The sequence below is a fragment of the Camelus dromedarius genome, chromosome 18, assembly GCF_036321535.1.
Source record: "Camelus dromedarius isolate mCamDro1 chromosome 18, mCamDro1.pat, whole genome shotgun sequence".
NCBI classification, from domain to species: Eukaryota; Metazoa; Chordata; class Mammalia; order Artiodactyla; family Camelidae; genus Camelus; species Camelus dromedarius.
In genome coordinates, this window is record NC_087453.1 from 37,836,873 (window position 1) to 37,855,364 (window position 18,492).

The window sequence follows — 18,492 nt, forward strand, 5'->3', positions numbered from 1 at the left end:
CAACACGTTTTTACAGAGAAACCTGCAGGAACTTCAAACCGGCACTAGGAAACAGACTGAGAAACCAGAGTAAAAGTTTCTCCTGTAACAAGTTCCATTTGAGCTAGATGAACGAACGTCTCTCCACATGCTATGTTCTGAGTGATAATTGTGTATGAATGCCGTACTTCAAATAGCTTCTTGGGTACACAAAGTTTTTTTTCAGTTGCAAAATTCACTCCATAAATATATATGGATTTGTACTAGCTCCAACTGGTTTTTACAGTGAAAACTGCAGGAACTTCAAACCGGCACTAGGAAACAAACTGAGAAACCAGAGTAAAAGATTCTCCTGCAAACGGTTCACTTTGTGCTAGATGAACGAACGTGTCTCCACATGCTCAATTCTGAGAGATAAGTGTGGGTGAAAGCCGTCCTTCACCTACCTTGTTGGCAACACAAAGTTCCTTTTCAGTTGCATCCTGCACTCCATACATATATATGGGATGGTACTCGCTCCAACTCGGTTTTACAGTGATAACTGCAGGAAAATCAAACAGGCACTAGGAAACAGACTGAGAAACCAGAGTAAAAATTTCTCCTGTAACCCGTTCTTTGTGCTAGATGAACGAACGTCTATCCACATGCTCAGTTCTGAGAGATATTTCTGTGTGAAAGCCGACCTTCAGCTAGCTTGTTGGGAACACAAACTTTCTTTTCAGTTGCAATCTACACTCCATACATATATATGGGTTGGTACTAGCTCCAACTGGTTGTTACAGTGAAAACTGCAGGAAATTCAAACCGGCACTAGGAAACAGACTGAGAAACCACAGTAAAAGTTTCTCCTGCATCCCGTTCCATTTTTGCTAGATGAACGAACGACTCTAAACATGCTCAGTTCTGAGAGATAAGTGTGTGAAAGCCGTGCTTCAACTAGATTTTTGGCAACACAAAGTTCCTTTTCAGTTGCAAACAACACTCCTTACATATATATTGTTTGGTACTTTCTCCTAATCGTTTAAACTTTGAAAACAACAGGTACTTCAAACCAGCACTAAGAAACAGACTGAGAATCCAGAGTAAAGTTTCTACTGCAAACTTTTCCCTTTGTGCTAGATGAACGAACGTCTCACCACATGCTAATTTCTGAGTGATAAGTGTGTATGAATGCCGTCCTTCATCTAGCTTGTTGGGAACACAAAGTTTCTTTTCAGTTGCAAAATTCACTGCATATATATATATGGATTTTTTCTAGCTCCAACTGGTTTTTACAGTGAAAACTGCAGGAATTTCAAACCGGCACTAGGAAACAGACTGAGAATTTAGAGTAAAATTTTCTCCTGCAACCCGTTCCATTTGTGGTAGATTAACGAAAGTCTCTCCACATGCTTAGTTCTGAGAGATAATTGTGGGTGAAAGCCGTCCTTCACCTAGCTTGTTGGCAACACAAAGTTGCTTTTCAGTTGCAAACTACACTCCATACATATATATGGTTTGGTACTAGATGCAACTCCGTTTTACAGTGATAACTGCAGGAAAATCAAACAGGCACTAGGAAACAGACTGAGAAACCAGAGTAAAATTTCTCCTGTAACAAATTCCCTTTGTGCTAGATGAACGAACGTCTCTCCACACGCTCATTTCTGAGAGATAATTGTGTGTGAAAGCCGTCGTTCACCTAGTTGTTGGGAACACAAAATTTCTTTTCAGTTGCAAAGTACACTCCATAAATATATATGGGTTGTTACTAGTTCCAACTGTTTGTTACAGTGAAAATTCCAGGAAATTTCAACCGGCACTAGGAAACAGACTGAGAAACCAGAGTAAAAGTTTCTCCTGCAACCCGTTCCTTTTGTGCTGGATGAACGAACGTCTCTCCACGTTCTCAGTTCTGAGAGATAAATGTGTGTGTAAGCCGTTCTTCACCTAGCTTGTTGGCAACACAAAGTTCCTTTTCAGTTGCAAAATGCACTCCATAAATATATACGGATATGTAGTAGCTCCAACTGTTTATTACAGTGAAAACTGCAGGTACTTCAAACCGGTACTAGGAAAAAACACTGAGAAACCAGAGTAAAAGATTCTCCTGCATACCGTTCCCTTTGTGCTAGATGAATGAACGTCTCTCCACATGCTCAGTTCTGAGGAATATGTGTGTGTGAAAGCCGTCCTTCACCTAGCTTGTTGGCAACCCAAAGTTCCTTTTCAGTTGCAAACTACACTCCATACATATATATGGGTTGCTACTAGCTCCAACTCGATTTTCCAGTGATAACTGAAGGAAAATCAAACCGGCACTAGGAAACACACTGAGAAACCAGAGTAAAAGGTTCTCCTGCAAACCGTTCCCTTTGTGCTAGATGAACGATCGTCTCTCCACATGCTAAGTTCTCACTGATAAGTGTGTATGAATGTCGTACTTCACCTAGCTTGCTGGGAACACAAAGTTTCTTTTCAGTTGCAAAATGCACTCCATAAATATATACGGATATGTACTAGCTCCAACTGGTTATTACAGTGAAAACTGCAGGTACTTCAAACCGGAACTAGGAAAAAAGACTGAGAAACCAGAGTAAAAGATTCTCCTGCATACCGTTCCCTTTGTGCTAGATGAATGAACTTCTCTCCACATGCTCAGTTCTGAGGGATATGTGTGTGTGAAAGCCGTGCTTCACCTAGCTTGTTGGCAACCCAAAGTTCCTTTTCAGTTGCAAACTACACTCCATACATATATATGGTTTGGTACTTGCTCCAACACGTTTTTCCAGAGAAAACTGCAGGAACTTCAAACCGTCACTAGGAAACAGACTGAGAAACCAGAGTAAAAGTTTCTCCTGTAACAAGTTCCATTTGAGCTAGATGAACGAACGTCTCTCCACATGCTAAGTTCTGAGTGATAAGTGTGTATGAATGCCGTACTTCAAATAGCTTCTTGGGTACACAAAGTTTTTTTTCAGTTGCAAACTTCACTCCATAAATATATATGGATTTGCACTAGCTCCAACTGGTTTTTACAGTGAAAACTGCAGGAACTTCAAACCGGCACTAGGAAACAAACTGAGAAACCAGAGTAAAAGATTCTCCTGCAAACCGTTCACTTTGTGCTAGATGAACGAACGTCTCTCCACATGCTCAGATCTGAGAGATATGTGTGGGTGAAAGCCGTCCTTCACCTACCTTTTTGGCAACACAAAGTTCCTTTTCAGTTGCATCCTGCACTCCATACATATATATGGGATGGTACTCGCTCCAACTCGGTTTTACAGTGATAACTGCAGGAAAATCAAACAGGCACTAGGAAACAGACTGAGAAACCAGAGTAAAAGTTACCCTTGCAACCCGTTCCTTTGTGCTAGATGAACGAACGTCTATCCACATGCTCAGTTCTGAGTGATATTTGTGTGTGAAAGCCGACCTTCAGCTAGCTTGTTGGGAACACAAACTTTCTTTTCAGTTGCAATCTACACTCCATACATATATATGGGTTGGTACTAGCTCCAACTGGTTGTTACAGTGAAAACTGCAGGAAATTCAAACCGGCACTAGGAAACAGACTGAGAAACCACAGTAAAAGTTTCTCCTGCATCCCGTTCCCTTTGTGCTAGATGAACGAACGACTCTAAACATGCTCAGTTCTGAGAGATAAGTGTGTGAAACCCGTGCTTCACCTAGCTTGTTGGCAACACAAAGTTCCTTTTCAGTTGCAAACAACACTCCTTACATATATATGGTTTGGTAATTTCTCCTACTCGTTTTTACTGTGAAAACAACAGGTACTTCAAACCAGCACTAGGAAACAGACTGAGAAACCAGAGTAAAAGTTTCTCCTGCAATCCGTTCCCTTTGTGCTAGATGAAGGAACGTCTCTCCACATGCTAATTTCTGAATGATAATTGTGTGTGAATGCCGTCCTTCAACTAGCTTGTTGGGAAAACAAAGTTCCTTTTCAGTTGCAAATTACACTCCATAAAAATATATGGATTTGTACTAGCTCCCACTGTTTTTTACAGTGAAAATTGAAGGAACTTCAAACCGGCGCTAGGAAACAGACTGAGAAGCCAGAGTAAACATTTCTCCTGCATTCCTTTCCCTTTGTGCTAGATGAACGATGGTCTCTCCACATGCTAAGTTCTGAGAGATAAGTGTGTGTGAATGCCGTCCTTCAGCTAGCTTGTTGGCAACACAAACTTTCTTTGCAGTTGCAAAGTACACTCCATACATATATATGGGTTGGTACTAGTTCCAACTGGTTGTTACAGTGAAAACTCCAGGAAATTTCTACCGGCACTAGGAAACAGACTGAGAAACCAGAGTAAAAGTTTCTCCTGCAACCCGTTCCATTTGTGCTAGATGAACGAACGTCTCTCCACGTGCTCAGTTCTGAGAGATAAGTGTGTGTGTAAGCCGTTCTTCACCTAGCTTGTTGGCAACACAAAGTTCCTCTTCAGTTGCAAAATACACTCCATACATATATATCGGTTGCTACTAGCTCCAACTCGATTTTCCAGTGATAACTGCAGGAAAATCAAACCGGCACTAGGAAACAGACTGAGAAACCAGAGTAAAACTTTCCCTGCAAACCGTTCCCTTTGTGCTAGATGAACGAACGTCTCTCCACATGCTAAGTTCTCACTGATAAGTGTGTATGAATTCCGTACTTCACCTAGCTTGTTGGGAACACAAAGTTCTTTTCAGTTGCAAAGTGCACTCCATAAATATATATGGATATGTACTAGCTCCAACTGGTTATTACAGTTAAAACTGCAGGAACTTCAAATCGGCACTAGGAAACAGACTGAGATTCCAGTGTAAAAATTTCTCCTGTAACCCGTTCCTTTGTGTTAGATGAATGAACGTCTATCCACATGCTCAGTTCTGAGTGATAAGTGTGTGTGAATGACGTCCTTCACCTAGCTTGTTGGCAAGACAAAGATTCTTTTTAGTTGCAAAATACACTCCATACATATATATCGGTTGGTACAAGCTCCAACTCGGTTTTACACTGATAACTGCAGGAACTTCAAACCGGCACTAGGAAACAGACTGAGAAACCAGAGTAAAAGTTTCTCCTGCAATCCGTTCCATTTTTGATAGATGAAAGAACGTCTCTCCACATGCTTAGTTCTGAGTGATAAGTGTGTATGAATGCCGTCCTTCACCTAGTTGTTTGGAACACAAAGTTTCTATTCAGTTACAAAATTCACTCCATAAATATATATGGATTTGTAATAGCTCCAACTGGTTTTTAAAGTGAAACTACTGGAACTTCAAACCGGCACTAGTAAACAGACTGAGAAACCAGAGTAATAGTTTCTCCTGCAACCCGTTCCCTTTGTGCTAGATGGACGAACGTCTCTCCACATGCTCAGTTCTGAGAGATAAGTGTGTGTGAAAGCCGTTCTTCACCTAGCTTGCTGGCAACACAAAGTTGCTTTTCAGTTGCAAACTACACTCCATACATATATATGGGTTGGTACAAACTCCAAGTCGGTTTTACAGTGATAACTGCAGGAACATAAAACCGGCACTAGGAAACAGACTGAGAAACCAGAGTAAAAGTGTCCCCTGCAAACCTTTCCCTTTGTGCTAGATGAACGAACGTCTCTCCACATGCTAGATTCTGTGTGATAAGTGTGTATGAATATCGTCCTTCAACTAGCTTGTTGGCAACACAAAGATTCTTTTCAGTTGCAAACTACACTCCATAAATATATATGGGTTTGTACTAGCTCTAAATCTTTTTTACAGTGAAAAGTGCAGGAGCTTCTAACTGCCACTAGGAAACACACTGAGAAACCAGAGTAAAAGTTTCTTCTGCAACCCGTTCCCTTTGTGCTAGATTAACGAACCTCTCTCCACATGCTTGGTTCAGAGACAGGTGTGTGTGAAAGCCGTCCTTCACCTAGCTTGTTGGGAACACAAAGTTTCTTTTCATTTGCAATCACCTCTCCATACATATATATGGGGAGGTACTAGCTCCAACCCGGTTTTACAGTGAAAACTGCAGGAACTTCAAACCGGCACTAGGAAACACACTGAGAAAACAGAGTCAAAGTTTCACCAGCAACCCTTTCCATTTGTGCTACATGAACGAACTTCTCCCACATGCTCTGTTCTGAGAGATATGTGTGTGTGAAAGCCGTCCTTCATCTAGCTTGTATGGAACACAAAATTTCTTTTAATTTGCAAACTACACTCCATACATATATATGGGTTGATACTAGCTCTAACTCGTTCTCACAGTCAAAACTGCAGGAAGTTCAAAAAGGCACTAGGAAACAGACTGAGAAACCAGAGTAATAGTTTCTCCTGAAACCCGTTCTCTTTGTGCTAGATGAATGAACGTTTTCCCACATGCTCAGTTCTGAGAGATAAGTGTGTGTGAAAGCCGTCCTTCACCTAGCTTGTTGGCAACACAAAGTTTCTTTTTATTTGCAATCTATACTCCATACATATATATGGGTTTGTACTAGCTCCAACTCGGTCTTACATTGAAAAGCACAGGAACTTCGAAACGTCACTAGGGAACAGACTGATAAACCAGAGTAAAATATTCACCTGCAACCCGTTCCATTTCTGCTAGATGAACGAATGTCCCTCCACATGCTAAGTTTTGAGAGATAAGTGTGTGTGAAAGCCGTCCTTCGCCTAGATTGTTGGCAACACAACTTCCTTTTCAGTTGCAAACTACACTCTATAATTATCTATGGGATGGTACTAGCTCCAACTCGTTTTTACAGTGAAAAATGCATTAACATCAAACCCGCACTAGGAAACAGACTGAGAAACCAGAGTAAAAGTTTCTCCTGCAACTCGTTCCCTTTGTGCTAGATGAACGAACGTCTCTCCACATGCTCAGTTCTGAGAGATAAGTGTGTGGGAAAGCCATCCTTCAAATAACTTGTAGGGAACACAAACTTTCTTTTAAGTTGCAAACTACACTCCATACATATATATGGGTTGGTACTAGCTACAACTCGTTATTACAGTGAAAACTGCAGGAACTTCAAAACGGCACTAGGAAACAGACTGAGAATCCATAGTAAAATTTTCTCCTGCAACCCGTTCTCTTTGTGCTTGATGAACGAACGTTTTTCCACATGCTCATTTCTGAGAGATAATTGTGTGTGAAAGCCGTCCTTCACCTAGCTTGTGGCAACACAAAGTATCTTTTTAGTTGCAAACTACACTCGATACATATATAAGGGTTGGTAATAGTTCCAACTCTGTCTTACATTGAAAAGTACATGAAATTCAAAACGGCACTAGGAGACATACTGAGACACCAGAGTAAAAGTTTCTCATGCAACCCTTTCTCTTTGTGCTAGATGAACGAACGTCTCTCCACATGCAAAGTTCTGAGAGATAAGTGTGTGTGAAAGCCTTCCTGCACCTAGATTGTTGGCAACACAAACTTTCTTTTCAGTTCCAAACTAAACTCCATAAATTTCTATGGGTTTGTACTAGCTCCAACACGTTTTAACAGTGAAAGCTGCAGGAACTTCAAACCGGCAATAGGAAACAGACTGAGAAACCATAGTAAAAGTTTCTCCTGCAACCCGTTCCCTTTGTGCTAGATGAACGAACGTCTATCCAAATGGTCAGTCCTGAGAGATAAGTGTGTGTTAAAGCCGTCCTTCACATAGCTTGTTCAGAAAACAAAGTTTCTTTTCAGTTGCAAACAACACTCCATAAAAATCTCTGGGTAGGTACTAGCTCGAACTCATTTTTACTGTGAAAACTGCAGGAACTTCAAATCGGCACTAGGAAACAGACTGAGAAACCAGAGTAAAAGTTTCTTCTGTAAACCGTTCCTTTTGTGCTAGATGAACGAAAGTCTCTCCACATGCTCAGATCTGAAAGATATGTGTGTGTGAAAGCCGTCCTTCACCGAGCTTGTTGGCAACACAAAGTTCCTTTTCAGTTGCAAACTACACTCCATAAATATATATGGGTTGGTACTAGCTCTAAAACTTTTTTACAATGAAAACTGCAGGAACTTCAAACTGGCACTAGGAAACAGACTGAGAAACCAGAGTAAAAGTTTCTTCTGCAACCCGTTCCATTTGTGCTAGATGAACGAAAGTCTCTCCACATGCTAGGTTCTGAGAGATAGGTGTGTGTGAAAGCCGTCCTTCACGTAGCTTGTCGGGATCACAAAGTTTCTTTTTAGTTGCAATGTACACTCCATATTTATATATGGGGATGAACAAGCACCAAATCGGTTTTACAGCGAAAACTGCAGGAACTTCAAACTGGCACTAGGAAACACACTGAGAAACCAGAGTCAAAGTTTCACCAGCAACCATTTCAATTTGTGCTACATGAACGAACCTCTCTCCACATGCTCTTTTCTGAGAGATATGTGTGTGTGAAAGCCGTCCTTCAAATAACTTGTAGGGAACACAAAATTTCTTTTAAGTTGCAAACTACACTCCATACAAATATATGGGTTGGTACTAGCTACAACTCGTTCTTACAGTGAAAACTGCTGGAACTTCAAAACGGCACTAGGAAACAGACTGAGAATCCTGTGTAAAAGTTGCACCTGCAAGCCGTTCCGTTTGTGCTAGATGAACGAACGTCTCTAAACTCCTCAGTTCTGAGAGATAAGTGTGTGTGAAAGCCGTCCTTCACCTAGCTTATTGGCAACACAAAGTTACTTTTCAGTTGCAAATTGCACTGTATACATATATATGGGTTGGTACAAGCTTCAAATCGTTTTTATAGAGAAAACTGCAGGAACTTCAAACCGGCACTAGGAAACACACTAAGAATCCAGAGTAAAAATTTCTCCTGTAACCCGTTCCCTTTGTGCTAGATGAAAGAATGTCTCTCCACATGTTCAATTCTGAGAGATAAGTGTGTATGAATGCCATCTTTAACCTACCTTGTTGGGAACACAAAGATTCGTTTCAGTTGCAAATTACACTCCATATATATATAGGGGTTGGTACAAGCTCCAACTCGTTTTTATAGTGAAAACTGCAGGAACTTCAAAACGGCACTAGGAAACAGACTGAGAAACCAGAGTAAAAGTTTCTCCTGCAACCCGTTCTCATTTTGCTAAATGAACAATTGTCTCTCCACATGCTCAGTTCTGAGAGATAAGTGTGTGTGAAAGCCGTCCTTCACCTAGCTTGTTGGCAACACAAAGTTTCTTTTTAGTTGCAAACTACACTCCATACATATATATGGGTTGGTACTAGCTCCAACTCGGTCTTACATTGAAAAGTGCAGGAACTTCAAAACGGCACTAGGAAACAGACTGAGAAACCAGAGTAAAAGTTTCTCCTGTAACCCGTTCTCTTTGTGCTCGATGAACTAAAGTCTCTCCACATGCTAAGTTCTGAGAGATAAGTGTGTGTGAAAGCCGTCCTTGACCTAGCTTGTTGGCAACACAAACTTTCTTTTCAGTTGCAAACTACACTCCATACATATCTATGGGATTCTACAAGCTCCAACACGTTTTAACAGTGAAAACTGCAGGAATTTCAAACGGCACTAGGAAACAAACTGAGAAACCAGAGTAAAAGTTTCCCCTGCAACCCTTTCCCTTTGTGCTAGATGAAAGAACGTCTATCCACATGCTCAGTTCTGAGAGATAATTGTTTCTGAAAGCCGAGCTTCACCTAGCTTGTTGGGAACACATTCTTTTCAGTTGCAAACAACACTCCATACTTATCTATAGGTTGGTACTAGCTGCAACACGTTTTTACAGTGAAAAATGCAGGAACTTCAAACCGGCACTAGGAAACAGACTGAGAAACCAGAGTAAAATTTCTACTGTAAATCGTTCCCTTTGTGCTAGATGAACGAACGACTCTCCACATGCTCAGTTCTGAGAGAAAAGTGTGTGTGAAAGCCGTCCTTCACCTAGCTTGTTGGCAACACAAATTTTCTTTTCAGTTGCAAACTACACTCCATAAATATGTAAGAGTTTGTACTAGCTCCAACTGGTATTTACAGTGAAAACTGCAGGAACTTCAAACCGGCACTAGGAAACAGACTGAGAAACCAGAGTAAAAGTTTCCCCTGCAACCCTTTCCCTTTGTGCTAGATGAACTAACGTCTCACCACATGTTCAGTTCTAAGAGATAAGTGGGTGTGAAAGCCGTACTTCACCTAGCTTGTTGGCAACACAAAGATTCTTCTTATTTGCAAACATCACTCCATTAAAATCTCTGGGGCGGTACTTGCTCGAACTCATTTTTAAAGTGAAAACTGCAGGATCTTCAAACCTGCACTAGGAAACAGACTGATAAACCACAGTAAAAGTTTCTCCGGCAACCCGTTCCTTTTGTGCTACATGTACGAAAGTCTCTCCACATGCTCAGATCTGAAAGATAAGTGTGTGTGAAAGCTGTACTTCACCTAGCTTGTTGGCAACACAAAGATTCTTTTCAGTTGCAAACTACACTCCATAAATATATATGGGTTTGTACTAGCTCTAAATCTTTTTTACAGTGAAAACTGCAGGAGCTTCTAACTGCCACTAGGAAACACACTGAGAAACCAGAGTAAAAGTTTCTTCTGCAACCCGTTCCCTTTGTGCTAGATTAACGAACCTCTCTCCACATGCTTGGTTCAGAGACAGGTGTGTGTGAAAGCCGTCCTTCACCTAGCTTGTTGGGAACACATAGTTTCTTTTCATTTGCAATCACCTCTCCATACATATATATGGGGAGGTACTAGCTCCAACCCGGTTTTACAGTGAAAACTGCAGGAACTTCAAACCGGCACTAGGAAACACACTGAGAAAACAGAGTCAAAGTTTCACCAGCAACCCTTTCCATTTGTGCTACATGAACGAACTTCTCCCACATGCTCTGTTCTGAGAGATATGTGTGTGTGAAAGCCGTCCTTCATCTAGCTTGTATGGAACACAAACTTTCTTTTAATTTGCAAACTACACTCCATACATATATATGGGTTGATACTAGCTCTAACTCGTTCTCACAGTGAAAACTGCAGGAAGTTCAAAAAGGCACTAGGAAACAGACTGAGAAACCAGAGTAATAGTTTCTCCTGAAACCCGTTCTCTTTGTCCTAGATGAATGAACGTTTTCCCACATGCTCAGTTCTGAGAGATAAGTGTGTGTGAAAGCCGTCCTTCACCTAGCTTGTTGGCAACACAAAGTTTCTTTTTATTTGCAATCTATACTCCATACATATATATGGGTTTGTACTAGCTCCAACTCGGTCTTACATTGAAAAGTGCAGGAACTTCGAAACGTCACTAGGGAACAGACTGATAAACCAGAGTAAAATATTCACCTGCAACCCGTTCCATTTGTGCTAGATGAACGAATGTCTCTCCACATGCTAAGTTTTGAGAGATAAGTGTGTGTGAAAGCCGTCCTTCGCCTAGATTGTTGGCAACACAACTTCCTTTTCAGTTGCAAACTACACTCTATAATTATCTATGGGATGGTACTAGCTCCAACTCGTTTTTACAGTGAAAAATGCATTAACATCAAACCCGCACTAGGAAACAGACTGAGAAACCAGAGTAAAAGTTTCTCCTGCAACTCGTTCCCTTTGTGCTAGATGAACGAACGTCTCTCCACATGCAAAGTTCTGAGAGATAAGTGTGTGTGAAAGCCTTCCTTCACCTAGATTGTTGGCAACACAAACTTTCTTTTCAGTTCCAAACTAAACTCCATAAATTTCTATGGGTTTGTACTAGCTCCAACACGTTTTAACAGTGAAAGCTGCAGGAACTTCAAACCGGCAATAGGAAACAGACTGAGAAACCAGAGTAAAAGTTTCTCCTGCAACCCGTTCCCTTTGTGCTAGATGAACGAACGTCTATCCAAATGGTCAGTCCTGAGAGATAAGTGTGTGTTAAAGCCGTCCTTCACATAGCTTGTTCAGAAAACAAAGTTTCTTTTCAGTTGCAAACAACACTCCATAAAAATCTCTGGGTAGGTACTAGCTCGAACTCATTTTTACAGTGAAAACTGCAGGAACTTCAAATCGGCACTAGGAAACAGACTGAGAAACCAGAGTAAAAGTTCCTCCTGCAACCCGTTATTTTGTGCTAGATGAACGAAAGTTTCTCCACATGCTCAGTTCTAAAATATAAGTGTGTGTGAAAGCCGTCCTTCACCGAGCTTGTTGGCAACACAAAGTTTCTTTTAGTTGCAAACTACACTCCATATATATATATGGGTTGGTACTAGCTTCAACTCGGTCTTACAGTGAAAACTGCAGTAACTTCAAACCGGCACTAGGAAACAGACTGAGAAACCAGAGTAATAGTTTCTTCTGTTAACCGTTCCTTTTGTGCTAGATGAACGAAAGTCTCTCCACATGCTCAGATCTGAAAGATATGTGTGTGTGAAAGCCGTCCTTCACCGAGCTTGTTGGCAACACAAAGTTTCTTTTCAGTTGCAAACTGCACTCCATAAATATATATGGGTTGGTACTAGCTCTAAATCTTTTTTACAATGAAAACTGCAGGAACTTCAAACTGGCACTAGGAAACAGACTGAGAAACCAGAGTAAAAGTTTCTTCTGCAACCCGTTCCATTTGTGCTAGATGAACAAAAGTCTCTCCACATGCTCTTTTCTGAGAGATAGGTGTGTGTGAAAGCCGTCCTTCACGTATCTTGTCGGGAACACAAAGTTTCTTTTTAGTTGCAATGTACACTCCATATTTATATATGAGGATGAACTAGCACCAAATCGGTTTTACAGCGAAAACTGCAGGAACTTCAAACTGGCACTAGGAAACACACTGAGAAACCAGAGTCAAAGTTTCACCAGCAACCATTTCAATTTGTGCTACATGAACGAACCTCTCTCCACATGCTCTTTTCTGAGAGATATGTGTGTGTGAAAGCCGTCCTTCAAATAACTTGTAGGGAACACAAAATTTCTTTTAAGTGGCACACTACACTCCATACATATATATGGGTTGGTACTAGCTACAACTCGTTCTTACAGTGAAAACTGCTGGAACTTCAAAACGGCACTAGGAAACAGACTGAGAATCCTGTGTAAAAGTTGCACCTGCAAGCCGTTCCGTTTGTGCTAGATGAACGAACGTCTCTAAACTCCTCAGTTCTAAGAGATAAGTGTGTGTGAAAGCCGTCCTTCACCTAGCTTATTGGCAACACAAAGTTTCTTTTGAGTTGCAAATTGCACTGTATACATATATATGGGTTGGTACAAGCTTCAAATCGTTTTTATAGAGAAAACTGCAGGAACTTCAAACCGGCACTAGGAAACACACTAAGAATCCAGAGTAAAAATTTCTCCTGTAACCCGTTCCATTTGTGCTAGATGAAAGAATGTCTCTCCACATGTTCAGTTCTGAGAGATAAGTGTGTATGAAAGACGTCCTTCACCTAGCTTGTTTGTAACACAAAGTTTCTTTTAAATGCAAACTGCACTCCATACATATCTATGGGTTTGTACTAGCTCCAACTCTTTTTTACAATGAAAACTGCAGGAACTTCAAACCGGCACTAGGAAACAGACTGAGAAACCAGAGTAAAATTCCTCCTGCAACCCGTTCCCTTTGTGCTAGATGAACGAACGTCTTTCCACATGCTCTGTTCTGAGAGATAAGTGTGTGTGAATGCCGTCCTTCACCTAGCTTGTTGGGAAAACAAAGTTTCTTTTTAGTTGCAAAGTAAACTCCCTATATATATATGGGTTGGAACTAGCTCCAACTAGTTTTTTCAGTGAAAACTGCAGGAACTTCAAACCGGCACTAGGAAGCAGACTGAGAAACCAGAGTAAAATTTCTCCTGCAACCTGTTCCCATTGTGCTATTTGAACGAACCTCTCTCCACATGCTCAGTTCTGAGAGATATGTGTGTGTGAAAGCCGCCTTCACCTAGCTTGTTGGCAACACAAAGTTTCTTTTTAGTTGCAAACTACACTCCATAAATATATATAGGTTGGTACTAGCTCCAACTCGGTTTTATAGTGATAACTGCAGGAACATCAAAGCGGCACTAGGAAGCATACAGAAAAACCAGAGTAAAAGTTTCTAATGCAACCCGTTCCCTTTGTGCTAGATGAAAGAAAGTCTCTCCACTTGCTCAGTTCTGAGAGATAAGTGTGTGTGAAAGCCGCTGTTCACATAGCTTGTTGGGAACACAAAGTTTCTTTTTAGTTGCAAAGTACACTCCATACATATATATGGATTGGTACTAGCTCCAACTCGTTTTTACAGTGAAAACTGCAGGAACTTCAAAACGGCACTAGGAAACATACTGAGAAACCAGAGTAAAAGTTTCCCTGCATCAAGATCCCTTTGTGCTAGATGAACGAACGTCTCTCCACATGCTCAGTTCTGTGAGATATGTGTGTGTGAAAGCCGTACTTCACCTAGCTTTTTGGCAAAACAAAGTTACTTTTTAGTTGCAAACTACACTCCATACATATCTATGGGTTTGTACTAGCTCCAACTCTTTTTTACAGTGAAAACTGCAGGAACTTCAAACCGGCACTAGGAAACAGACAGAGAAACCAGAGTAAAATTTCTCCTGCAACCCGTTCCCTTTGTGCTAGATGAACGAAAGTCTCTCCACATGCTCAGTTCTGAGAGATAAGTGTGTGTGAATGCCGTCCTTCACCTAGCTTGTTGGGAACACAAAGTTTGTTTTTTGTTGCAAAGTACACTCCATATATATATGTGGGTTGGTACTAGCTCCAACTCTTTTTTACAGTGAAAAATGCTGGAAATTCATACTGGCACTAGGAAACAGACTGAGAACCCAGAGAAAAAGTTTCTCCTGCAACCCGTTCAATTTGTGCTAGATGAACGAAAGTCTATTCACATGCTCAGTTCTGAAACATATATGTGTGTGAAAGCCGTTCTTCAACTAGCTTGATGGAAACACAAAATTTCTTTTCAGTTGCAAACTACACTCGACACATATCTATGAGTTGGTACTAGTTCCAACTATTTTTTACAGTGAAAACTGCAGGAAATTCAAACCGGCACTAGGAAACAGACTGAGAAACCAAAATAAAAGTTTCTCCTGAAGCAATTTCCCTTTGTGCTAGATGAACGAACGTCTCTCCACATGCTCAGTTCTGTTAGATATGTGTGTGTGAAAGCCGTAATTCACCTAGCTTGATGGCAACACAAAGTTTCTTTTTAGTTACAAACTACAATCCATACATTTATATGGGTTTGTACTAGCTCCAACTCGGATTTACATTGATAACTGCAGGAACATCAAACCAACACTAGGAAGCCGACTGAGACACCAGTGTAATAGTTTCACCTGCAAGCCGTTCCGTTTGTGCTAGATGAATGAACGTCTCTAAACTCCACAGTTCTGAGAGATAAGTGTGTGTGAAAGCCGTCCTTCACCTAGATTATTGGCAACACAAACTTTCTTTTCAGTTGCAAACTACACTCCATACATATATGTGGGTTGCTACTATCTCCAACACTTTTTTACAGTTAAAACTGCATGATTTTCAAACCGGAACTAGGAAGCAGACTGAGAAACCAGAGTAAAAGTTTCTCCTGCAACCTGTTCCCATTGTGCTAGTTGAACGAACCTCTCTCCACATGCTCAGTACTGAGAGATATGTGTGTGTGAAAGCCGCCTTCACCTAGCTTGTTGGCAACAGAAAGTTTCTTTTTAGTTGCAAACTACACTCCATAAATATATATAGGTTTGTACTAGCTCCAACTCGGTTTTATAGTGATAACTGCAGGAACATCAAAGCGGCACTATTAAGCATACAGAAAAACCAGAGAAAAAGTTTCTACTGCAACCCGTTCCCTTTGTGCTAGATGAAAGAAAGTCTCTCCACTTGCTCAGTTCTGAGAGATAAGTGTGTGTGAAAGCCGTCAGTCACATAGCTTTTTGGGAACAAAAAGTTTCTTTTTAGTTGGAAACTACACTCCATAAATATATATAGGTTTGTACTAGCTCCAACTCGGTTTTATAGTGATAACTGCAGGAACATCAAAGCGGCACTAGGAAGCATACAGGAAAACCAGAGTAAAAGTTTCTACTGCAACCCGTTCCCTTTGTGCTAGATGAAAGAAAGTCTCCCCACTTGGTCAGTTCTGAGAGATAAGTGTGTGTGAAAGCCGTCGTTCACATAGCTTGTTGGGAACACAAAGTTTCTTTTTAGTTGCAAAGTACACTCCATACATATATATGGATTGGTACTAGATCCAACACGTATTTACAGTGAAAACTGCAGGAACTTCAAAACGGCACTAGGAAACAGACTGAGAAACCAGAGTAAAAGTTTCTCCTGCATCAAGATCCCGTTGTGCTAGATAAACGAACGTCTCTCCACATGCTCATTTCTGTGAGATATGTGTGTGTGAAAGCCGTACTTCACCTAGCTTGTTGGCAACACAAAGTTACTTTTTATTTGCTAAGTACACTCCATAAATATATATGGATTGGTACTAGCTCCAACTCTTTTTTAAAGTGAAAACTGCAGGAATTTGAAACCGGCACTAGGAAACATACTGAGAAACCAGCGTAAAATTTTCTACTGCAAGCCGTTCAATTTGTGCTGGATGAGCGAATGTCTCACCACATGCTCAGTTCTGAGTAATAAGTGTGTATGAAGACGTCCTTCACCTAGCTTGTTGGTAACACAAAGTTTCTTTTTAGATGCAAACTGCACTCCATACATATCTATGGGTTTGTACTAGCTCCAACTCTTTTTTACAGTGAAAACTGCAGGAACTTCAAACCGGCACTAGGAAACAGACTGAGAAACCAGAGTAAAATTTCTCCTGCAACCCGTTCCCTTTGTGCTAGATGAACGAACGTCTCTCCACATGCTCTGTTCTGAGAGATAAGTGTGTGTGAATGCCGTCCTTCACCTAGCTTGTTGGGAACACAAAGTTTCTTTGTAGTTGCAAAGTACAATCCATATATATATATGGGTTGGTACTAGCTCCAACTCGTTTTTACAGTGAAAACTGCAGGAACTTCAAACCGGCACTAGGAAACAGACTGAGAAACCAGAGTAAAATTTTCTCATGAAGCAAATTCCCTTTGTGCTAGATGAACGAACGTCTCTAAACATGCTCAGTTCTGAGAGATAAGTGTGTGTGAATGCCGTCCTTCACCTAGCTTGTTGGGAACACAAAGTTTCTTTTTAGTTGCAAAGTACAATCCATATATATATATGGGTTGGTACTAGATCCAACTGGTTGTCACTATGAAAAATGCAGGAACTTCAAACTGGCACTAGGAAACAGACTGAGAAAGCAGAGTAAAATTTTCTCCTGCAACCCGTTCCATTTGTGCAAGATGAACGAACTTCTCTAAACATGCTCAGTTCTGAGAGATAAGTGTGTGAAAGCCGTCCTTCACCTAGCTTGTTTGCAACACAAAGTTCCTTTTCAGTTGGAAACAGCACTCCTTACATATATATGGTTTGTTACTTTCTCCTACTCGTATTTACTGTGAAAACAGCAGGAACTTTAAACCAGCACTAGGAAACGGACTGAGAAACCAGAGTAAAAGTTTCTCCTGCAATCCGTTCCCTTTGTGCTAGATGAACGACAGTCTCTCCACATGTTATTTTCTGAGTGATATGTGTGTATGAATGCCGTCCTTCAACTAGCTTGATGGGAACACAAAGTTTCTTTTCAGTTGCATACTTCACTGCATATATATATATGGATTTGTTATAGCTCCAACTGGTTTTTACAGTGAAAACTGCAGGAACTTCATACCGGCACTAGGAAACAGACTGAGAATCCAGAGTAAAAGTTTCTCCTGCAACCCGTTCCCTTTGTGCTAGATGAAAGATCGTCTATCCAAATGCTCACTTCTTAGAGATAATTGTGTGTGAAAGCCGTCCTTCACCTAGCTTGTTGGCAACACAAAGTTCCTTTTCATTTGCAAAGTACACTCCATACATATTTATGGATTGGTACTAGCTCCAACTCTGTTTTACAGTGATAACTGCAGGAAAATCAAACCGGCACTAGGAAACAGACTGAGAAACCAGAGTAAAAGTTTCCCCTGCAATCCGTTCCCATTGTGCTAGATGAAAGATCGTCTATCCACATGCTCAGTTCTGAGAGATAATTGTGTGAAAGCCGTCCTCAACTAGCTTGTTGGCAACACAAAGTTCCTTTTCAGTTGCAAACTACACTCCTTACATATATATGGTTTGGTACTAGCTCCAACTCATTTTTACAGTGAAAACTGCAGGAACTTCAAATCGGCACTAGGAAACAGACTGAGATTCCAGAGTAAAAATTTCTCCTGTAACCCGTTCCTTTGTGTTAGATGAATGAACGTCTATCCACATGCTCAGTTCTGAGTGATAAGTGTGTGTGAATGACGTCCTTCACATAGCTTGTTGGCAAGACAAAGATTCTTTTTAGTTGCAAAATACACTCCATACATATATATCGGTTGGTACAAGCTCCAACTCGGTTTTACACTGATAACTGCAGGAACTTCAAACCGGCACTAGGAAACAGACTGAGAAACCAGAGTAAAAGTTTCTCCTGCAATCCGTTCCATTTTTGATAGATGAAAG